Here is a 25,000-nt window from a genome sequence, read left to right as displayed (position 1 = left end):
CTTTGGGTCTCGTGGGGTGCACACCGTCGCATGGGCCAGTGGCGCAATGGATAACGCGTCTGACTACGGATCAGAAGATTCTAGGTTCGACTCCTGGCTGGCTCGGCAATGGCTTTCTTTTACTCTGGTGCCGCCTGCATTAGCCGCTCGATTCTACTGACTCACTGACTTCCTCTCTTCAGCTGCAGGAACGGAGCTCACAGAAGGCAAGCAGCCCCGTTTCCCATATGGTCTAGCGGTTAGGATTCCTGGTTTTCACCCAGGCGGCCCGGGTTCGACTCCCGGTATGGGAATTGCGGTTATTTGGTATCTGTAGCCTTTTATCTGGTCGTGTCCCTGTGCTAAAACAACGAAAATCCTCTTCCAGACAAGTCTGCCGATCTCTCTAGATATACTGACGAGTGATTAGATGCAACGCAGCTGGACCTCTCAGTTAATTGACTCATCTTACACGCATTTCTGCCACACTTTGGCGTAATTACATTTTTAATATTTTTAAGCCAAGGCAATGAAAAATCTCAGAGGGGAAGAAGCTGTTTCAATGGAAATACATGAAAATCACATGAAGTGTGAGATCGACACTGACGATATACTGACGAGTGATTAGATGCAACGCAGCTCGACTCTACTGACTCACTGACTTCCTCTCTTCAGCTGCAGGCACGGAGCTCACAGAAGGCAGGCCGCCCCGTTTCCCATATGGTCTAGCGGTTAGGATTCCTGGTTTTTCACCCAGGCGGCCCGGGTTCCATAGTTAGCGTCAGTGACGAGGGAACAAGAGCTGCTCCTCTTCAAAGTGAATTGGCAACGTACTGTCCTGTTGGATTTGGGAAGAACCGTTTTGCGGTAGTTCAATATGACATCTGATACTGCATAATGCAAAATTAGTAAAGCAAAATTCACAACGTCAGTCACAACATCGTAACGTCACCATTTTCTACATAATATATGCTAGACGAGTCTACTTATCCCCGTGAGCGATTGCTAGCCAATGGCATTGCAAATAATGTTAAAGCTAGTGGGTAGCCAGGGATGGGCAGTATTTTAGATAAATGTATTTAAAATACGTATTTGAAATATAAAATACTATTTTGTATTTTGTATTGTAAAGCCTTTGGGAAAAATCTAACGTAATTTGTATTTAAATACATTTAAGATGAGTATTTTGTATTTTCAAAATACATAAAATACTTTGTGCCAATCAACCTCTTTATCTGGGTGCTGATTTGGTTCAGACACACCCCTCCCCCAACCTTAACACTCATGCACGTGAGCTGCCTGCAGCAGAGTCAGCATTGGATCAGCGACTTTTCTCAGTTTTCTGCATTAAGGTAAGGGTGTCATCCTGATCAATTCCGTGTTGATTAAAGTTAAAATGGTGCATCATTCAGATTTGCCTTCAGTAAACATGAAAGAATAAAAAAGCACCGACATGTGTAGGAGGAAAATAGCGTTAGTTGCCTGTTAGCCAATCAGTTTTGATAGTTTTTTTTTTAATCTATCAACTAGCTAGTGAAATGTGTTTAAAACATTACTGCATGTTAGGGCTGGGTGATATGACAGAACTTTATATATCTTAGGCAGCGATGACATAAAGTGTGAATCGATTAAACTTTTCAAAATCGTTTACATAGGCCTAGGTCATTTAGAGCAAATAAATCCTTGCAGTGTTTAGTGGGGCAGCAGGAATTATTGGAACGTTGGGGTGGATGAAGAAGCATGAATGAATGAATAATATAGTGTGATGTACTTGGTTCAGTTGTACTTTGCTGTTTAAAGCGCGAAAGGAGATTCATATTTACACTTCGAATAGATGGATGTCTGAAACACACAGGTACACCATCTTGAGGAGTACACCATCAGTTTTATAATTGACTTTGTGTTACTGAGTTCTTGTTACTGAGTTGAAGTCATGATGGTGATAAAACGTAATAAAAGATGTTTGGGGAAAAAAAAAATAGTTTTGTTTTTCCTACAGGGCAGGGGAAGGGAAGATCATTTCTAATCAGTAGTACACATCTAAATGTTTTTGTTTTGCATTCAGAATATGTCCAGATATATTTCAGCCGCAGGGTTCCCCCTGGAGTTTGATTTCAATTCTTCATTTTTCTTTGTATTTTTGCTTCTATTAATCAAATTCTTCACTTTTTTTCAGCATCCGTTTTTTTAGTCACTCTCTCGCCGCTTCTCAATAAATTAATCATTAAACTCACTGAATATACATCTTCTGACAATCACACTGTGATTGGTCAACTAACGGCATGGGCGAGTCACGAGTCTACTTGATAAGGTTGGGAGAATCGTGAATACTGTGTAAAAATTTGTGTGCTGAAAACATGATGTATAGTACGCATTTCGGAAATAATGTTCTAATTACTATATATATATATATGGTAAGCTAATACTTTCCCGGTGTTTCATAGTACCTTTGAGAGGGACATTCTAAAACGCTTAATGTGGTTTAATGTACCAAAATAGCGACCAATAATCACCAAATTTCGCACACACACACACCTGGTCTTCATAAAGACTTTCACCTGACAAAAAATCAAAACCGAAATATAAGGAATATGGACTTTATTTTACGTTAAGCGTTTTCCCCTCCATTGACGCCCATTATAAGGAAAAGGCTTAATGTAACTTATAGTACCAAGACAGCCACCAAAAATCACCAAATTTCTCACATATATATCTGGTCATAAACACTTTCACCTGACAAAAAATCTAAACCGAAATACAAGGAATATGGACTTTATTTTACATTAAGCCTTTTCCTTATAATGGGCGTCAATGGAGGGGAAAACGCTTAACGGAAGTCCATATTCCTTGTATTTCAGTTTTGATTTTTTGTTAGGTGAAAGTCTTTATGACCAGATGTGTGTGTGCGAAATTTGGTGATTATTGGTCGCTATTTTGGTACATTAAACCACATTAAGCGTTTTCACATTAAGTGTTTTAGAATGTCCCCACACCGATCGATAACATTTGCTACTTTTAGAACGGCCCATGCTCATTTGACATGGATGATCGACGATCGTGTGTCCGGGGCGCCGGGCCAGTTTTGATTATGTGCTACGGGTGCTACGGTTGAAAATTGGGAAAAAATGAAATTCGACTTTTAAAAAATTCAAAATTCGTCATTTGAAAATTGAATTCGCCAGAGTGACGATTTGATGCCGTTTTTCTTCGTCACCATGGGTTCCGTTTTCGTCAATGACGAGAGTGACGAGCGGCAGCGGGAACCCTGCAGCCTAATAGGGATGCCTGCACTTGATGACCAATTTCACATGTATTTTGTGTACTTTAAAAATACAAAATACTGTATTTGTATTTAAATACATTTTTTACACAGTATTTTGTATTTGTATTTAAATACATTTTTCCACTCAGTATTTTGTATTTTTATTTTAAATATATTTCTATGTATTTATGCCCATCTCTGTGGGTAGCTTTACCGTATACGTTAGGCAAGTACCTCCGTGTTTTTCTTTTTTTCAGTCTGCAGCATAATTTGTTCCTATCATACAGCTGTCTCTTAAAGCAATCATTCTCTTTTGTCATGCAATATTAGGATGCACGAAAGGAAAAGGTAGTGGAATATAGACTTTTTCAAGCAAAATCAAGTAAGTGGAGTTGAGGTGACAGCTTGCTACCACTGGCTTGCAATGTACTGAGGCAAGCTAGGCTATTCTAACTTGCTTAGTATTCTATGGCATTTATATTTCTACAGTGTTATAGAAGTATATGCATTCATATTTCCACAGTGTTATGCATGCAACATTCAAGAGATTTATTTGTCACATACAGTACAACATGCAGTGAAATATATCTATATCATTCGTGTTATGTTAGGGATCATCTAGCTATTTTGAGCTTCGCAGTTAGTCAACTCTGTAGAGTCCCCGTCCAGTCCAACTCATCGCTTATGTGCTTGTTTAGGATCGGCAGCTGCAGTAGACCTCTACTTCAGATGTAGTTAATGTTGCACAAATGAACAATTAAATTGGTTTGAAATATCCCATAGTAATTTATCTGGTTGTTTGTGAAAGAGGCATGTTGGAGGGAGAGAATATGGCTAAGTGAGGGAGGTGGGAAATTCAGGGAGTGATACAATTCCACAATTTAACTTTAAATGTTTTAATTAGGAGGATGTATGTGAGAGAGATGTGGCCAGGTGTCAGATGAGGAGGAGAAGGCGGACAAGAGGAAGGAGAGGGTCAGGAAGAGAAAAGTGATAAAAGGGAGAGTGCAGATAATCATGCTGCAGTAATTATTACAAACAAACAACAAACAAATTTATTTTTGTATAGCGCATTATCACAACATTACATCGTCTCAGAGCGCTTTACAGCATCCCCACCCAAAGCCCCCAGTGAGTAAAAACTCCCCAGAAGGAAGAAGGAAGAAGCCTTGGGAGGGACCAGACTCAAAGGGGGAGCCCATCCTCCAGGGGCCGGCAGGGAGAGTCAAATTGGAGAGATGGCTAAGTGCCAAGTCATACTGACCAAACAATAAAATTTGAGACACAATCGGGGAGCAGGGGGGAGATGACAAGCCGGTGCCGATGCTCCTTCCAATCACCAGGCAACCAGAAGGCAGGCAGCGGGTCATACATGGAAGATGACACAGACAGAACGGCGAGCTGGATGCACGGACGTCATTGGTAGTGGCGACGTCACATGTTGCAGGGTGTGCTAGACATCTTGATAGATTGAGGTCTTCAGGCAGCTCCCCCCAGGAGAAGTAGGGGAAGTAAAATGTGCAATTAGTCAAAGTAAGGGAGACTATAGGCAGTGCTATAAGGTAGTTGAGTGCAATATGAAGTGCAATGCCCCGGCAGATATGGCTATGGCAGCATAAGTAGGAGGGAGAGGCAAGTGGGAATGCAGGCATGGGGAGTCCCTGAAATGTCAGCACTCCAATCCCACAAGTGATTGTGAAGCTAGAGTGACAGCACTGACAGTTCAGTTTATCCAAAGCCAATGGCACCGATCCCCACCCAGCTCTACACCTCACACTATAGGTTTAACTGGGAGTGAGGAGTTAGCTAGAGTTAGAACTAGTGTCCCTATAAGCTAAACTAAACAGGTGTGTTTTTAGTCTAGACTTGAATATTGAAAGTGAGCCTAAATTTCTTATGTTCTTATGTAAGATCTTAAGGAACTTCTATAGCTGCATTGTGGAGAGCACACTGACCAGCTGCATCACCGCGTGGTACGACAGCACTACTGCTATGGACTGCAAACGCCTGCAGAGAGTGGTGAAGACTGCGGAGAAGATCATCAGGACTCCGCTGCCCTCTTTGCAGAGCATCTACCACCGCAGAGTCCAGAGGAGATGTGCCTCCATCCTCAAAGACCCCACACACCCCCAATATGGACTGTTCACACTTCTGCCCTCGGGACGGAGGTACAGAAGTGTGAAATCTAGAACCTCCCGACTCAACAACTCCTTCTTCCCCACTGCCATCAGACTCCTTAAGGAGTATGAATAATGGACATCATCACTTACCTCATACTGTAATTTTTTGCACATTAAGCTCTTTTGCACATTAAAATTTTAAGTATTTATTTGCTATTTTTTCTATTATATTGTACCTCGGCATTTTGTGTGGACAGCAAAGAAAGAATTTCATTGCACAGAGAAATGCACTTTTCTACTGTACATATGACAATAAACACTTTGAATGTTGAATCTTAGTTGAATTTCCATCCGTCATTCTCATAAGCATTATTGCTACCTGAAAAGATGACATTCCTTGTGACATTATTTGATACAGAGGGGAAGAAGCTGTTTTAATGGAAATACATGAAAATCACATGAAGTGTGAGATCGACACAAGAATGACCTGGAAGCTAATGCGTTTCAAGCCTTTGCTCTTTGGGTCTCGTGGGGTGCACACTGTCGCATGGGCCAGTGGCGCAATGGATAACGCGTCTGACTACGGATCAGAAGATTCTAGGTTCGACTCCTGGCTGGCTCGACCATGACTTTCTTTTACTCTGGTGCCGCCTGCATTAGCTGCTCTATTCGCTTCCTCTCATCAGCTGCAGGCACGGAGCTCACAGAAGGCAAGCAGCCTTGTGTCCCATATGGTCTAGCGGTTAGGATTCCTGCTTTTCACCCAGCCGGCCCGGGTTCGACTCCCGGTATGGGAGTGGTAGTTTCTAACATTCTGGAAACTAGCCTGATATCTGTCTCTTTGTTATGATTACTCTGTCAGGGCATATTATAGAACTGGAACAATGCAGAGATTATGATATGGCATATTTGCAAAGCGTTATGTATTTTCCAAGTCTTTCACAGTTTTGTTTCTAGTTGACTTTCTATTGGTTGTTTTTATATTAATGATTTCAATTACACCTGAAGATAAGTCGTACTCCTAGTACGGTTTCCTTCTATTTCAGTAATTTGTGCATCATAATTATGACAGGGACAGGAAATGTGTCTAATTTAACCTGAACAGGTCAGTGGTGCAAATGTATAGAAATATGATACCGAAATTATCAGAATATAGCAAAGCACGTGTAGAGAGATCACTGCTAAATATGGTCTTTGAGGAAATAAAGCATTTGTGATCAATTATGTGATACGAGAGACAAGGGAAGGAGGGCAGGTGTTCTCGGTTAGCTGGATGAACATATAATGGGGGGGGGGGTATTCCACAAAGCAGGTGTTCTCAGTTAGATGAGTTAACTTAACGTTGTACATGATTGTACAATCATGACTTCTAGCTTAAGTTAACCCAGCTAACTGAGAAATCCTGCTTCGTGGAATACCACCCCCCCCCCCAGTTCTAATATCTCCATACTCATAAAAATACAGCTTGGGGCCACAGTGGGAATGCGTGTATGCAGAACAGGGATATGCGTGTGTGCAGCACAGGAATATCTTCATGTTATTCAAATTTTATATTCATTACTAGAATAGCTGGAAATAGAGTGAAAAAATAAATTACTATTTGCCACATGCTGTATTAGTGTTACTGCACTAGCTACCTGGCTTAATCATTCAGGAGTTGGATTAAACCATTACAGACCTGTTACATCAGTAAAAAAAAATGCAAATTTATGTTGTCATAGGTATTCAAGATAATTTCATTAATTGTCTCGCCTGTGATAAGAAACAAAATGCCGGTTACAAGTCACTCAGATTAATTTAGGTTAATTCAAAATTACCTAAATTGCGGGTTATTTAACTCTTAGCCCGCCTCACCTCCGATGGATCAGTCTGCGGTAGGGCAGGTAGCTATCAAATATATATACATATTTTTTTTAAATCAATAAAAACATCGTATCATTTCCGCTATAATTCTTTAGTCTAAAAACAAGTTAAACGCTCAAAAATAGAAAAAAATACCCGTGTAAAAATAGCGTCTCTGACGTCACCAGTTTTTACCGGCGGTTTTCAGCACGCGCAATGCGCGTCCACGCGAATCAGCTCGGGGCCAGAGTAATAAAATAAGCTGGTGTTGGGTGCAGCTTGATGGCACACCCTGAATGGCAAGGGTTTTCCAGCTGACCATCTTGTAAACACGGGGACCAGCAGCTCCTTAAACAAGAAAACAAACGGAAACAGCGAGGTATAACAGGTCCCACTTCGTTTTAAACTTTTTCTGCGCAACAGCTTCACGGTGCCAGGGGGGATAAGTGGCTACTCAGCGGGGGGCGTACGGGGAATTACTTTTAACACTACGGATGCAAAGCCTGGAATGGAATTAAGCAGAAAAAACTACTTTTAAAACCAGGTAAGACACCTTTTTATACTTTTATTTTGCTGTTTTCGAGACTTAATTGGCGGTGGCCTTGGGAAGGCTGGTGACGTGTCGCCGTTGTTCAGCCGATCAATAAAAGATTTATATCAATTTTGCCAAGGGAGTAATCAGTTAGCTGGATTAACATAAGATGAGCTTTTTAAAATTATGTGTTTGACCGGGAACACAGCGGCAGTCTTCACGCTGCTTTAATAAGGGAAGGCCACGTTGACGTGTCTGTCAGCGCTAGTTTGTTTACAATTCGAGTTTGTTTATCTGTGTAAGTAAGAAACGGTTTTGTGTTTGTCTAGCATCTCCCGACTGTCTGGATTATACCTAGACTATGTTTGGACATTTTTGTGCAAGTGTTTTAAGCGTTTTATTTCACGAAGGCCCGACCGCTTCTTCTATTTCCACGTATGGGGCCCGGTGCTGGCCCTCGTCTTGAAGCGCTGTTGTTGTCTAAGTAACTTGTAGCAATTTCTTTGCTTCTGGGGCTATTTTTGTTGCAAAATTATTATCAAATGTGTGTGGAGAGTTGTGTAATGGTATCACAATTGGTGTGTGCGTTATTATATTTGTAAATTTGCGTAAGAATCTCTAAATAGGCCTGCTGAGATTTGCGAATGTGTACAATAATCTGTAAATGCAGAGGCGATCCTAGGGTCTGTTGGGGCCCCAAGCAAAAATTCACTGGGGGCCCCCGTCTAACCAGTTTTTGTCATCATTTTAATAAATAATCTGACATTACAATTTACAATCTGAGGGGGGACATGATCCAGGTCTATAAGATTCTAACAGGTTTGGATGCTGTTCAACCGAATAGTTACTTCAGCATTAGTTCAAATACAAGAACTCGTGGACATAGGTGGAAATTAGCGGGAGAACATTTCAAACTGGATTTAAGGAAGCACTTCTTTACACAGCGTGTAGTCAGAGTATGGAATAGTCTTCCTGATAACGTAGTGCAAGCTGAATCCTTGGGTTCCTTTAAATCAGAGCTAGATAAGATTTTAACAACTCTGAGCTATTAGTTAAGTTCTCCCCAAGCGAGCTCGATGGGCCGAATGGCCTCCTCTCGTTTGTATAGTTCTTATGTTCTTATTAACAAAAAATTGTGAACAGTAAACTTTTTTTTATCTCACAAGTTACCATTTTCAACAAGTTAATGGACTTTAAAATATGAAACCATTTTAAAGTTTGTAAAAACTTTGCCCGGGGGGGGGGTGCTGCCGCCTCCCCTGACGGCATTAAATGCCAGCACATCCAATGACAAATCAGGTCACACCTACACTTGCACATGCATACAAGACTGGTTGAGCGATCAATATCATTATTATTATTACTTTTTAGGGTATGTTATAGATTTAGGAATTGAAATATACATATATAACGGTACGATTACGTGTGTGTATGCTACATATATATAATGCCGATTTGTATTAATTATTATTAGTATCACTGATGTTGTTATAATTCTTGTTGTTTGATGAGTGTTATGTTTCTTATGGTTGTTTGTATTCTGTATTCCCCTATACTTCATTTTTTTTCCATCCCGCCTACATTATTAGTGTTATTATTTCTGTATACCTTTTTTTTTTTTCCTTTCTCTCTCCCCCTCTCCCCATGGTGATTGATGTCTGTTATTGTTACGCTTGTTGTTTTTGTACCCCCCCTGTTTTTCTCCTTTTCCACGGTACTGGTGAGTTCGGAGCGGCCACAATCTGTACTCTTGAATGTAATGTAAAATAAAGTTGTCCTCCGAAGAGGGGGGGTGGTGGTGGGCAATAAAAAAAAAAAAAAAAAAACTGTAGGATGAATAGCAGATAGCAAAATAATTTAAAACAAAACCAACCTTTGTAAATTACGCCATAAAAATGCACTGCATTCACATTAACACTGCTGTACTTCAGTAAGTTGGCACAATACAGAAAATACAAGGCAATTACAGTATCAATTAACTTAAAAATACAAAAATACAAAAAACAAAAATCTTCAAACTAAGATCTTTTAACCTTTGCAGGGTTCCCGCTGCTGCTCGTCACTCTCGTCATTGACGAAAACGGAACCCATGGTGACGAAGAAAAACGGCATCAAATCGTCACTCTGGCGAATTCAATTTTCAAATGACGAATTTTGAATTTTTGAAAAGTCGAATTTCATTTTTTTCCAATTTTCAACCGTAGCACCCGTAGCGCCTAATCAAAACTGGCCCGGCGCCCCAGACACACGATCGTCGATCATCCATGTCAAATGAGCATGGGCCATTCTAAACGTAGCAAATGTTATCGATCGGTGTGGGGACATTCTAAAACGCTTAATGTGAAAACGCTTAATGTGGTTTAATGTACCAAAATAGCGACCAATAATCACCAAATTTTGCACACACACATCTGGTCATAAAGACTTTCACCTGACAAAAAATCAAAACCGAAATACAAGGAATATGGACTTTATTTTACGTTAAGCGTTTTCCCCTCCATTGACGCCCATTATAAGGAAAAGGCTTAATTAGGGCCCTATGAAATCCGTTTTGTTTTTTCCTAAATTCCATTTTTTCCATTTTTATTCTTCTGAATTAAGAACATAAGAACATAATTTTGTGTTTTACGTTATAAACATATTTATTCACCTAAAACTGGCTAATTATGGAGTGGATGGGGGAAAAAAGAACAATGCAATAGGAAAAAATCACATTTAATGACTGCTATTCAGCTTCAACTTCAAGTGCTGGGGTCCAGCAGAACATTTACTGATTTGGTAAAACATTTACCTGTAAACAACAAAAACACTAATTTTTCAAGAAACAAAGAACCTCATTCCACATTAGAATGAACAGTCTTCTTTTTGTAAAATAAAAGTGCTTCACATTTAAAATCAACATAAAAAATGTATCAAATGAGTCAAATTAAGTTGTGCACACTTGCATAATGAACCGGAACCATGTTCATGTTTAATTCTACCAACTTTCACAGACATCACCATTGAAATACATGATTGTCAGCCTCTTTGTGTTCATCTCTGTAAGTGTTTCCCGCTTGTCTGTGAGTAGAGTCTTGTACTTACTAAAACTCCTCTCACAATCCACTGAACTGACAGGAAAGTAGATGTAAGGGACTGCCACTTCTGCAACCTTTGGGAATCTCGCACTCAGGCCTCTCCAGTATTCAGCAAGATCTAAACCAGGTGGGTAGGGCTCCCTGGACACACAATGTTGATAAGCAGTCCACTGTTCATACAACTCTGCTGATGGGTGTGCCAGTGGCTCCAGTTGTGTTTAAGCTTGAATCTGCTTTTCCATGGCTGGAGCCTGCCTGGGATCAAAGACCCTGACCAGCCTGTAGACCTCTTTGGCAGGGTGAGTGTCCCAATGCTTTGAAATTTTTGTGAATGCCAGATGGAACGCATCATGAAGCTGATCAAGTACCTTTCTTCTCTCTGCCATACACATCTTGCTCAGTAGCATGTCTGTTTCGGCACCAAAACCACATGTTTTTGCTGTTCCATTCACAAGGTAGGACCCAAGATCTTCCATTACATTGTGAACAGAAACTGCTGTGGGATGATGGGTTCCTTCCAGGACCGTCAGAGCTGTCATCAGTTTGGAGCATCCATCTGAGATGAAGGTCAGCTGGACAGTGAGGGCCTGCACCTTTTCTTCTTTTTCAAGCAGACTGAGGATGTTTGTAACTGCCTGGGATGATGAATTTTCTGCCAAGAAGAACTCTCTATATAGATGAACATGCTCTGCATGGTACATAACTGCCTCAAACCAGGTATTCCACCTGGTACTCACTGCTTCAGGAGGAACCTTGGTCTGCAACCTATCTTTCAGAATGAGAAAGTTCACCCATCTTCTCTTCCTGGCTGGCTTTTTGAAGAAGGCTGATCGCATCCAAGTGACAAGAGATGACACGTCGGAGAAGTAGCTATAGTGTTGCCATGTTTCTCCCACTAAATTGATGACATGGCAAAGACATGTCACATGCCTGCTGTGTGGCATCACACCTCTCAGAACATCCTTGTATGCTTTAAGGCAGTAGGCTGCATTGTCTGTGACCACTGCCCAGACATCATTGAGATCCAGTTTGTTGTTGTGGAGGGAGCCTATTACTGCTTGGGCAAAGGTTGAGTAGTTGCATCGCTCCATGAAAATGACATCCACCAGAAAGTACTGGCCTTCAAAACCTGCACAAATAAGAGAAATAAGAAGAAACTTTTAGTTAACTTTATTTTAATTAGCATCAGAATAACAACGGGTAATCACCAGTAATCACCTAGTAATTATTCAGATTCAGTTCATTTTTACAAAAAATATTTCACAAGAAATATGCACATTTTTACGTATTGGCATAACTAATACGATTGCAATATTGTAATGCATGTAATTCGCATTGCATTCTAATAAGTATATTTTAATTTACTGGTGTGAATGTGGTCTACTTAATTCACTCACCAGTGACGATGTTCAGAACGCTGCAGTCTCTTGCATCCGTAGTTTCGTCAACAACGACTGATATTTTTTTTCCTTGAAGCTTCTGTCGCACAGCCTCCATATGCTGCTCGAACACACGGGGTAAGTGGATTTGACGGAGGCTGCTCTCGTGTTCTGGCAGCGCTCCTCCTTGTTTACAGTGCTTGACCAAAAACGGACGTAGCTTTTTCATTTTTTCTAAAGGAGTGTCTGACTCGGCACATAGAGCAACAAAATCTTCAATAAACTCACGTCTTGCTTCAGCTGATTTGTTTGCATGACCAAGACTTTGCTGGAGTGAGCGGCTCGCGCTAGTCTGCTTTTGTCTCTGTTTCTGATGTGAGTCTTTGACTGTAAGTGGTCATCACATGTGTTCTTGCGGGTCCAGTTTATCGTGTGCTGGCAAAACCTACAAAAGAGTTGTTCTCCCGATTCATAAAAATCGTTTGGGTATTGTTCTGCCCTAAACTTAGCAATAAGAATCGAATTTCGTAATTTTTTTGAGGACTTCGGTGTTTCAGCGAGCCTCTTCGCCATAGCTGACTTTTCCCCCCGTGTCTGTACGTTTGTGTGCGAGTCCCGCCTCAACAGGTAACACATACAGGGGGCTGCAGCGGGCAAAATTCATTAGAAATAATTGCGTTGCTTTGCCCACACACCGATAACGGAATCCATTTTATTTGTTGAATTCTGCGATTCCGTCCGCGTTTTCCGCATCGCGGAAATCATAGGGCCCTACTTAATGTAACTTAAAGTACCAAGACAGCCACCAAAAATCACTATATTTCTCACACATATATCTGGTCATAAATACTTTCAACTGACAAGAAATCTAAACCGAAATGCTAAGAATAAGGACTTTATACTATGTTAAGCGTTTTCGCCTCCATTGACGCCCATTATAAGGAAAAGGCTTAATGTAAAATAAAGTCCATATTCCTTATATTTCAGTTTAGATTTTTTGTCAGGTGAAAGTGTTTATGATCAGATATATATGTGAGAAATTTGGTGATTTTTGGTGGCTGTCTTGGTACTATAAGTTACATTAAGCCTTTTCCTTATAATGGGCGTCAATGGAGGGGAAAACGCTTAACGTAAAATAAAGTCCATATTCCTTGTATTTCGGTTTTGATTTTTTGTCAGGTGAAAGTCTTTATGACCAGATGTGTGTGTGCGAAATTTGGTGATTATTGGTCGCTATTTTGGTACATTAAACCACATTAAGCTTTTTCACATTAAGCGTTTTAGAATGTCCCCACACCGATCGATAACATTTGCTACTTTTAGAACGGCCCATGCTCATTTGACATGGATGATCGACGATCGTGTGTCTGGGGCGCCGGGCCAGTTTTGATTAGGCGCTATATATATATAAGGTAAGCTAATACTTTCCCGGTGTTTCATAGTACCTTTGAGGGGGACATTCTATATATATAGTAATTAGAACATTATTTCCGAAATGCGTACTATACATCATGTTTTCAGCATGCAGCACGCAAATTTTTACACAGTATTTACGATTCTCCCAACCTTATCAAGTAAACTCGTGACTCGCCCATGCTGTTAGTTGACCAATCACAGTGTGATTGTCAGAAGCGATGTATATTCAGTGAGTTTAATGATTAATTTATTAAGAAGCGGCGAGACAGTGACTAAAAAAAACAGATGCTGAAAAAAAGTGAAGAATTTGATTAGTAGAAGCAAAAATACAAAGAAAAGTGAAGAATTGAAATCAAACTCCAGGGGGAATCCTGCCTTTGTAAATTGTTATGTACAAAAATGTCTTCACAGTTACAATGTTAGTAAGTACTTCAGTAAGAAATTTGGCACAATGCAAAATACAGGCCAATTGCAGTATCACTTAAAAATACCCATAGTCCAATACCAAAAGCAATAACTTCACACTAAGATCCCTTAAGAGACCTTAAACCACATTATAAAGTCACTGCCCATCAACACTCTTTCAGTATTGATTCTACCAAATCTGTTTACGGGCCTTAGCTTGTGCAAATGATGTTGCCAAATCTTTCTTGGGACCTGAGAGGTTTTGATGAGTTTTAGAGCTGAAAAGCTTCTCTCTCCAGAAGCAACAGTGATGGGACGTGTTAACAGGAGGCGAAGGGCAATGCTGAGGTTTCCATATAGATCCAGAAGTTGTTCCTTGTAAATGTAATCAAGCATCTCTCTTGAGGAACACACATTATCAGGAAAGGCATGGTATGCAGCCATGATCTCGAGAATCAAATACTCAGCATCTAGGTCTTGAGGGTTTCTCTCTAATTTCCTACACTTCTGTCCAAGTGTGTCACTGAATTGTGTCCATCATTTCTTCTTTGGAGAACAGAAAACCATAAAGGTCATAGACATTCTCAAGTTTGCTGAATCGATCATTTAGACTGCCGAGGGCTGTGTCCACTAGGGGCAGAAAAAATTCTCTCTTAAAATGTTCTTCTGGAGAAGACTTAGGCCCAATCCCAATTCTACCCCTTACCCCTACACTTACCCCTACCCCTCCGTTTGGCGCGTTCACGTGTAGGGGTAGGGGTGTCTCAATTCTCTTTTGATTGGAGGTGTAGGGGTAAGGGGAAGGGCTAGATAGCCCTCGAAACGAAGATTTTTCGGGACCTCACTTCAAACGAAGGGCTAAGAGAAATTTACAACATGGCTGCTCACTCGAGCAAGCAGACACATAAATGTTAAGTAATTTTTGCCATTAATAAGGATTTTTATGACATTTTTTCATTACATGTATATTACCATCAATCTTGTGTTTGTGTTTACGGTGATGTTCTGTAAAGAAACGTTTGAAAAAAAATCGCTAAAGTTTGCTTGCGGATAGCACTGATTGCACAATATTAGGAAATATATTTTTATGTCATATAACGTTACCCGGTAACTGACTGCATGTGGTAACGCGTTGTTTTGTTTTGCTTACGGCCATATGTGTACATGTAAATGAACGGTGCTTACACTATTCGTACTTATTGCAACATGACAACATTTTTGTAAATTATATTCTGTATAGGGACAGCTGAGGAAACCCGAAGGCTCATACGTTTTCGAGGTGAAAACGAACATCTGTTTTTAAAGTCCAAATACGGCGCAAAAAAACTTCGGGAGTGAGTAATCTTTACATGCTACGATGCTGACGGCGACATCTTGGAATTTGTGATAAACATCGGAGCATGTCCCCTGACGTAACGTTAGGAGGTAGTGACAATGGATGATGACGTATAACAGTGTAGTAGTGGTGTCCCATTTCTTAGGGGAAATTTTTTAACCCTACCCCTTTCCACTTCATTTTAAGGGGCAAGGGGAAGGGGTGAGGGGTAGGCAAAGGGGTAGAAAATAGAATTGGGATTTGGCCTTAGTCTCTTCCTGACCCTCATACAAGAATTGTCTGGTAGTTTTTCTTTTTCTTTTTGCTGGAAAGTTTGTATCAATGTCAAGAGCTTCAGCCATCTCTCTGCCATCAGTTTCAGAGGCAACAAGCCCATTTTTTCTGAAATCTTCCAGAAATGCTCTGACTGTGTTTGTTTCTCGTTTCAGTGTTTCAAGAGAAACACTGGGGCTCTGCACAATCTTGCTGATGTGGTTGATCTGATACAAAATGTACCAAATGACAGTACACAGTACAAAACGCCATGTCATGAGTTCAGACTTGATGCTGGTTGCTGTGGACAGTGTCACTGCGTCCTTCTTTGCAGTTGAGTGGGCTTCAAGAGCAGACAATGCTTGTATGACCTCTGGCAAGTAGTAACGCACCACCTTGACACTGTCAATCCTGGCTTCCCATCTGGTTGTTGACAAGGATTTTATTGTTAACTGTGTGACATGTTTCTCCAAAATTGCCCAATGTTGAACAGATGAGCTAAAAAGATTATATAACCTCTGCAGAACACCAAGGTAGGAGATGGAGATCACTGATGATTGGGCTGCATCTGAAACAACCAGATTGAGGGTGTGGCTGCTGCAAGGGACACATAATTCCTTGTCATTGAGTTGTAAAATTCTTTCTTGAACACCTTGTCTGTGTCCCATCATAGGCCTGGACGATATGGCAAAAATTTATATCACGATATATTTCTTAATTTTGGTCGATACGATATAATTCCGATATCGATATGGACAATATTAAAAAGCCTCAGGAAAAAACTGCCGAGGACACGCACAATGGTTGTCTGCAAACTGAATTTGCAAAGTCTATAATACCTCCAGGCTCCTCCTATTAAAATTATATAATTTTTTTTTTAAATAAAAACAGTACAAAAAAAAATGGTTCACTTTTTTTTTGTATTTAGCCTTTACAAACAAGAAATGTGAAATAAACTATCAAATAAATAAAACTCTCAGACTCAGCTTATTAACAATAATATATTTCCATTTAAACTAGAACAGGCTGATTATTCATATACAGTCGAACCCGGTTATGTCGCCGGCCTAGGGGGTTGCCAAAAAGCATCGAGATAACCGATGATCGAGATAACCGAAAACCAATATGGCAGCAATATATTAGCATGTGCTTGAAATGTATTTATGTGCGTTAATAACTGAGAATGTACATGCACGGGTTTTTGGCATTGCCGCGATTTGTTTGACGCGATCGGCATGCTATAAATATGTACATACATCGGGGCCGGTTCTAGACATGCATATATGAGGGGGCAGACAGAAATGTGAAGGGGGCACATGGTGGCGACAAAGGCGGGAAAGGGGTGGGGTGGTGCTCTGGATAACTGTTTTTGTCATGTAATTGGATTGCACTTTGTCAGGCCTCTGCCCTAAGACCTGTCCAACTTGGGTGTCCCACCTGAAGGCTAAGCTTCTGCTGGTGTAGCTCTTAGGGTCACTGAGGCACGCAAAGCCCCTGACCACAGTAAGGTGGCAATCCCTCAGGGGGAAAACTGAAAAGTAAAACAAAAAATAAAATAAAATATTCCTCATCAGATTAAAAACAAGACATTTACCTTAATTGGATGGCCTATATCAAACATATTTGAACCCAACAAAACACTTTTCACTATTGCCAATATTACCAAAACTAAAAAGGGTAGGCTAAGTTATGAAAAAGAAAAAATCAATTCACCGAGTCTTGAAATATAAAACTGAAAAATAGGATCGGTCAGGGTTCATTTCACTACATGTTGTACTTGTTATAACTATGTATGTGACGAATAAAGAATCTTGAAATCACAACGAACAAGTCGCTCAATGAGAATGAATGATGTAACCGACTGGCTAAGCTGCTTCTAGCGCCAAGGTGGTTCAAATGGTACGATCCACACTAGGGGTGTCTAAAACCGTTTTACATAAAATTTTCCTACAAGGTGAGGTTCTTTCTTAAAAAAAAAAAAAAAAACAACAAGAAAAATGTTAATACCCCCCCCCCCCCAAACTGCTATTTTTGTCTATTTGGGGGGGGTCTTGATCGGGGGGTACTGGGGGGTACAGTACCCCCCGATCAAGACCCCCCCAAATAGACAAAAATAATTCGAACCATGATCTCACTAGTCACTATGATTTTGACGAGAGAGATTGCTGTTTCCTCCAAACCTTCCGCAATCACGCAGCTCATTTCGCTTTGCCCTGCCTACTGAGAAACTGGCTCATTTGCATACTAACAGTGATTGGATGTTTAGCTGGGGGGAGGGTGAGTGGGGGATCTGCCGAGTGCTGCGTGAGCCCGCGCACAAACAGAACGCGGAGGGAAAGAGCGAACAAGAAGTGAAACTTATCATCTCGTTTGTGCCTTTTTCAGTGGATTTTTCAGCTACTGTAGTAAATCTTGTCCATATTCAGTTTGTGGGTAATTATTATTTTCTTCCTCAACTTCTAAAAGTTTGATTTAAGGGGGCAGGACGTTTGCTTAAGGGGGCGTTGCCCCAGCGTAGAGCCGGCCCCGACATACATGTTGGCTAACAAAAGGCATACCACCAACTAACAGCAGAGATTTACCAGTATACAATAAAAACCACCGTCGTTTCTTGATACAAACCTTTAATTATATTCTCCAACATTGAAAACACAAAGATCGCTCACAAAATCACAAAAAACCTGCGGGGTGTACTGTAGTTCGTTTTCACAAAAAGCTAACCAGTGTCAAAATTAAATTCACGAGTCATTTCCCTCTGACGCAGCTCTGAAAAGTATCATACACGTGGTTACTATGGTTTCTTTACAAAGTCTAAAATGCTTTGTTGCTTTTGCTTTTAACAGTCTGCTTGAAAACAAATGCTTCAATATTATTTATGCTGTCTAAAAAAGTTTTACCTGGATCACGTTTCACAGCTGCGTTGTTCAGCAAATTACCATGCGAATGCGATTTGAATACGCGCTGTTTAGCACTTGTGATACATTTTTAAAAGCCGGTGAATATATATAATATTCAAATGTATATCGAAATATCGGAAATGTGTTTAAAAATCGTATCACCGTTATCGAAAAAAATTATATCGCGATATATATTGATACCGAATTATTGTCCAGCCCTATCCCATCATATTACTCCCATTATCATAAGACTGCCCACGGCAGTCTGCAATGCTCAAGTTTAACTTGCCCAATTTCTCCAGGAGTGTGTCACTTAGACCTTTTCCAGTGGTGTCTTCAACATCAATGAATCCAACAAAATGCTCAGTTATTGATGCACCAACTGATGGCTCGCAGTTCACCACTATCAAGACAACAGAGAGTTGCTCTGTGTGACTTTTGTCAGGAGTACAATCCATTATGATGGAAAAGTACTTAGCTTTTTTCACCCTTCTGACTATTTCTTCAAGTATTTGGTCTCCGACAAGAGCAATGATTTCATTTTGAATTGTGCCACTGAGGTAGTGCACTCTTGTTTCTTTGTTTTGAATTCGTCTCAGATGTTCAGTCATGACCGGATCAAACAGTGCCATCAACTCTACTAGTGAGAGGAAATTGCCATTCTGTGGGTCATACAATACATTTGTGTGCCCTCTTAAGGCTTGGTTTCTTTCAGCCATAATATGTCACTTGGACATCACTCTGCATATAACCCCTCGCCAGTGCTGCACCTCAAGATGCAAAAGATCTTGGTTGGTCTGGTTAATGGTTGTTTTACTTTTGAGCCTTTTCTGGAGTTCATGCCAACTCCTCATATTGGTAATGTGTATCTTTGAATACTCATGCTCGTTTAAATGACCAGTTAGGTTTTTCCAATTTCTAAACCCTTGTTTGGTAAGTGCATTATCCTGTTTCCCGAACAGTTTGCAAGCAAAACAAAACACAGAGTCTGTACTAAGAGAATATACAAGCCACGTCCTATGTATCATTTCACCATTTTTCATTACCATGTTGTAATTTTCTTTAGTGAATCTCCGTGGACCCTTCTCTGTATTTTGAGGGAAAACAATATGTTTTACCTGTATGGGTCCTCTTACGACTAGATCACATTTTTAACTATGGCTGAGAAAATTTGGCCACTGTGCGGGGTCATCTGATATGATTAAATCTCTTGTAGAGGGTGACGTGTCATCTTCATGATGAAAGGATGTTTCAGTCTCACTCGAGGTGGATGTTTTTTTTTTCTTTTAGTCTGCACATTCGTTATTTTATTTTATTCAACCCTTTCACCCAAAACAGGACTGCCATTACATATGTTTGAGCATTACATAAGACATTTATTCAATAATCCACTGAAAAATTAGAGTTTTTTTTTTTTAACTATTATCTGGTGGCTGAAACAGCAGCTCTTCCACGTAAACATTTAAACCCAACATACAATGGCAGCGAAAAGAAGAAAAGTAATGACTGACAAAAAATAATAACTGTCTTCACAATGACAACACATAGCACACAAACTTATGTACCAGAATATTCTGTTAGATATTTCCGAGTTTGAACGTATAATTGATTTCTGCTGAGGAAACTGTACCCCTCCAAAGTCCTGGTCTGTTCTCCCCCATGCGACACTCGGTGACAAAATTCAAGTTTTTACATAGCAACGGTAGACAGAAGAAAGTCCTATTTCTTCACGAAGAATCCCATGGTAGAAGCCTGCTTGGCGGCTTAGCCAGCAGCTGCTGTGGCTTGTTTCTGACTCTTGTTCTCCTCCTCGTTCTTCCTGAAGATTGGTTTTGATGCACCTGGAACCTTCAGGGGCTGATTGTTAACCTTAAAGTCTTCGTCACTTTCAGAGTAGGGCTGTAGCTATCGAATATTTTGGTAATCAAGTATTCTACTGAAAATTCCATCGAGTAATCGGGTAATCGGATTTGTGTTTTAAGTAACCTAGGTTAGCCCAAGTTTGCATCGCTAGCTAGCTATCAAGGCTACTAGTATCCTAACTCTACATCCGTCGTGCAGTATTGCACTGACCGTTGTGGTTTATCCCTTACATAATTAACGTACATTATTTAACAGCCCCTATCTCGATTAACAATCGCATTGATTTGACGCTACATTGAATTTATTTACCTGGTCTCGGGTGAGCGTCCTCCTCCGGTCTCTGAGTAGAGCGGATGTTTCCTGTTGAGATGCTGCAGCATGGACGACGTGCTATTGTGGTAAGTTAGCTCGACCTTACAGTGGACACATACTACAGCGTTCTCTTTATTTTTTAATTTAAAATGATTCCAAACTTTTGACATTTTTTGTCGTTTTCTTCTGTTTTCTCTTTGCTCATCGCCATTGCTCCCTTCCATTACGCAGCCCACAGTAGTCCGCGCTCGCGCCCTCAAATCAAAACACCACCGTCTCCTTCCGCTTCGTGGGTGACGTAAGCGTAAGTGCATTGTCACAGTAATGCAAAAATCATTGCGAAAAAACGTGACATGAACTTTAAAATGAATTAATAGAGGCTTCGAGGCAGAGGATTTTGCCTCGATGATTTTTTGTAATCGAGTTACTCGAGTTACTCGAGGAATCGTTTCAGCCCTATTTCAGAGTATGATTCACTCTTGAGTCCTTTCTCAGTCACCATACATCCGTCCTCATCTACAGAGGTATGAGACTTCATAACTCTCCTCCGTTTCCTTCTCTTCCCTTCCGAATTCACCTTGGCCTGGGTGACGGGCTCTTCCTTGACTTTGCTTTCAGGACTTGGTGTTGGAGCCTCTGCATCAGGGGCAGCTGAAGAATCTGCAATCACTTCGTCGTCGCTGCTGCTCAGCTGTGGTTTCTTGATCCTCCGTCGTTTTTTCATTCGACTCTCAAATTTCTCACCGTCGCTGTCACACTGTTCAAGACGCTTCATCTTATTGCTCTTCCCCTCGTTATGTTTTTTCCCTGCTGCGTTCGAGCTCTTTGCTTCTTCCTCCTTGATCTCAGCCGTAAGGGGAGACTTGGAAGGTTCCTCCACTGCTAGATGGGACGTCTGAGACCCCACAGCCTCCTCTTTTATGGTCTTCCTGGATTTTTCACTGGAGGTTCCTGCTTTACTAGTTGCCGGTTTCCCAAAAAAGTTATGCACCTTGAGGGCAGGTTTACTTTTCGTCGTTTCTGTAGCAGTGTCCTCGTTCTCCTCCATTTTAACTTCCTTACTTGATTCTGGTGTCTTGGAAGTGCTCTTGTTAAACATTCCCATAATCCCCTTCTGCTGCTTTGCAGCTCCTTTATTGGCTGCAGCAGTACCACCGTTTACCACCGATTTCTTAGCCTCCATTTCCAGGGGTGCTACAGGTGCTATTTCCTGACTCTGCCGCGGCATGTCTGAGGGGAGGGGGTCTGCACCGGCACATCGGATGGCGCTGTACTTGCAGCAGTTCTTTAGGTTCTCTTTCACTGCGTCATAATCAGTGCTGTAAAGTGGCCCACTGTCTTTCAGCACAGCCTTCTGAATGCTATACACATGGATACTGACGGTTATGTCCATCTTCGACTTCACATCTTCAAGCTGATCTTCACTACTGCCACCTTGTGACTCATGCTGCCATTTGCTACAACTTTTCCAGACACAAGGTAAGTAGCATGAAGCTGAGACCCAGAATTTTCCTTCCGCTTCTGGTCTAAATAATGGAACAGCATCTGTTTGGCCTGATTGACATGGCTGAGTCTCACACTTGGAGTCCATTTATAAGTAACCTGTACTCAAGGTGGATGTTGACTGAATTGGAATGACAAAAAGTGTTGTATTTGATCATAAAGGATTATTACAGGACATGGTGCATTTGAACATTTGTACAGAATTTTTTTGAGAACTTACTGATATCAGTAGAAGCACTTGAAAAAGCTGTCTGATCTGCCTGTGTTATTGGTACATCCTCCTGGTCAGGACTGGCAGGAGCAGGGCTGTCTGTTATTCTGCTGGAGGTAAGTGCTGACTGCACACTGGAGATAGATGCTGACTGCACACTGGAAGTTGGCCAAAGCGTCGACTGAACCCTGGAGGTAGATGCTGACTGTCCACTGGAGGTAAGTGCTGACTGAACGCTGGAGGTAAGTGCTGACTGAACGCTGGAGGTAAGTGCTGACTGAACGCTGGAGATAAGTGCTGACTGAACGCTGGAGATAAGTGCTGACTGAACGCTGGAGATAAGTGCTGACTGAACGCTGGAGATAAGTGCTGACTGAACGCTGGAGATAAGTGCTGACTGAACGCTGCAGGTGGAGACTGACTGCCCGCCTACTGATGGCCTGCTGGGGGTAGATGCTGACTGCCCGCCTACTGATGGCCTGCTGGGGGTAGATGCTGACTGCCCGCCTACTGATGGCCTGCTGGGGGTAGATGCTCACTGCCCGCCAGAAGTGGACACAGGTTGAGCTGAAATGAGAAAAAGAAAAAAAAAAAGAAAAACTTGACATTAACCCTTAATTTTACATTTTTGGAGTCCAATGTATTTTGAAGGTGGAATACTGAACTTATGCTCACCTTCATCAGCTTGCAAATGTGGCATATTATCGCTCTCTTTAGGCACTGGTGTGAGAAATTTCCGCAATGATCCTGAAGACATTTATATTAAAGTGTTATAATGTTCAAATTCTTCAAATTTAATCTATAATTGTTTTCCTTTAACTTTTAATTAACTTTTAACTTTTAATTTTGATAACAATATCCAAAATGAAATTGTCTGGTTGGGAATACTTGTGTCTCCAACTTTTAGCTACTAGCTACATTCTTCCAACCTAATGGCTAAGCTAAGTCAATTGCAGTCTCTCTGCTCCCTCAAGGCCGGCGCACACACTCGATTCGGTCACGTCACAGCCAGCTGGACACACAATGCGGTCTGATAAGTATCTTTGGCCAAGTTAACTAACTTTGCTGTCACATGTCAAGTAAAACATAAGAAATACGGTTATGCTAAGGCTTAGGCAAGTGAAGCTACACTAGCAGCATTTAGACATATTATATCGTTATTTTTTCAACTTACCGCTGTCTTGCTTTTTTCTCTCCTCTTCCTCTTTTTTATTCTTTCTTTTCTCACTCCCGGATAAATAGCTCCTCTTCATTTTCTTCTAGTTGTCATTTGTTTTGATAACCAATAATAATGCGCACGATTTGCAGGTTAATAAATTCTCTGATAAAGTCCAAAGGAATGAACGTTCAAAACGTAATTGCCCCTACCGTAGTTTAAAGTGTCAGCTCTCGTTCGGCATCTAGTGGCTTGGGGGCCCCAAGCAGCTGCCTGCCCTGCCTGCTGACAAGATGCGCATCTGTGTAAATATGTATTCAGACTCCACGCAATCAGTTTTGTAAACGTAGATGCTATTGGGTTTCAGTTCTTTGCTCTTTGCTTTCCTCTTTCCTTCGGGTTTGTAAACATGTAAAAAAAACTCCTAAATGTAGGTACTTGGAAATCCTGACGTCAGCAACGGCAATTTTCTCCACTGTCACCTGTGCGCAAGGATCGCAGGGGCTATGGCGCTACTCCCAGAAATCGGCGACTTCATTGGCTTAGAGGAGGTAAGTCCCAGTGATTCTTTGATATGACGTGGGTAAACCCCCCCTCTTCAACCTTGTTCCCGCATTTTTCACTTCATTTGCGTATTTGATCAACTTTATCACGTCTGACATTTTGGCTCGCGTTCAACCCTCTTCAAACCTGTGATCGAACCTTCTGGATGTATCGAAAGGTATATAGGATATTAGAATATTGCTTAATATAGTTTGTGACGAAGTTTTAATACGTACTGAAGAGTAGAAGGTGTGTTTTGAAGCCGCGAATCTGACCCATGTTGAATGATGTTCAGCCGGCTAATCAAAAAATGGCAGACCCTGAATTGTGAAAAATGCTCAAATAATGTATCGTAAATGCGTTGTACCCATATGACATAATTAACATCTTTAGATACAATATACCATGTTTTTTTCCCTGTTGAGCATTAGCTATTGTCGATGATTTTTGATGTTAGTCGGGTTGGTCTGTCAGAATTTTTGATGCTAGCAGCCGGTTTAGGTCACGTGACCGATCAAAATTTGATCACAGATTTTTCCTTTGTTCCCATTGAAATAAAGGGGCATTAATTAGGGTTGTTAAATTTAAATTTCTCTGGACTGGCTGGGTGGATTTTGACAAATGAGGTGTCATTTTGTTCGTGTGCTCATGCTCTATCCAGTAGACATATTAAAAATGACATTTAAGCATTTTGAAAAAAATGTCCAAGTACCTACTAAATGTGTAATTAGTGAGATTTGTACACGTGTTGACAAATCGTTAAATGCGTGCATAGATTTGTGAATGTCTAGACAAATCTGCAAATGTGTACATTGATATTATGAAAAATATGAAAACTCAAAAGTTTTTCCTTGAACAAAACGCGTGAGAAGGTGACGAAAATGGCCGCTTAGGTTATACAGTATATTTGCCATA

General features: G+C 40.9%; 3 non-coding genes and 1 pseudogene across 3 annotated transcripts; 3 read left to right on the top strand and 1 right to left on the bottom strand.

The window, feature by feature from the left end:
* The first annotated feature begins 32 nt into the window (after window positions 1-32).
* trnar-acg (transfer RNA arginine (anticodon ACG)) lies at window positions 33-105 on the top strand. Its single transcript has one exon. It is a non-coding gene; the product is annotated as a tRNA-Arg (tRNA).
* Window positions 106-221: 116 nt separating this feature from the next.
* On the top strand, window positions 222-293 carry trnae-uuc (transfer RNA glutamic acid (anticodon UUC)). Its single transcript has one exon. It is a non-coding gene; the product is annotated as a tRNA-Glu (tRNA).
* A 5,617-nt stretch (window positions 294-5,910) lies between these two features.
* Window positions 5,911-5,983, top strand: trnar-acg (transfer RNA arginine (anticodon ACG)). Its single transcript has one exon. It is a non-coding gene; the product is annotated as a tRNA-Arg (tRNA).
* A 15,122-nt stretch (window positions 5,984-21,105) lies between these two features.
* On the bottom strand, window positions 21,106-22,205 carry LOC111846426 (DNA polymerase delta subunit 3 pseudogene; annotated as a pseudogene).
* Window positions 22,206-25,000: the final 2,795 nt, after the last annotated feature.

Source organism: Paramormyrops kingsleyae, chromosome 22 (assembly GCF_048594095.1).
Source record: "Paramormyrops kingsleyae isolate MSU_618 chromosome 22, PKINGS_0.4, whole genome shotgun sequence".
NCBI lineage: Eukaryota > Metazoa > Chordata > Actinopteri > Osteoglossiformes > Mormyridae > Paramormyrops > Paramormyrops kingsleyae.
Note: the sequence above shows the minus strand (reverse complement) of the source record. Positions and strands in the feature narration are given on the sequence as shown.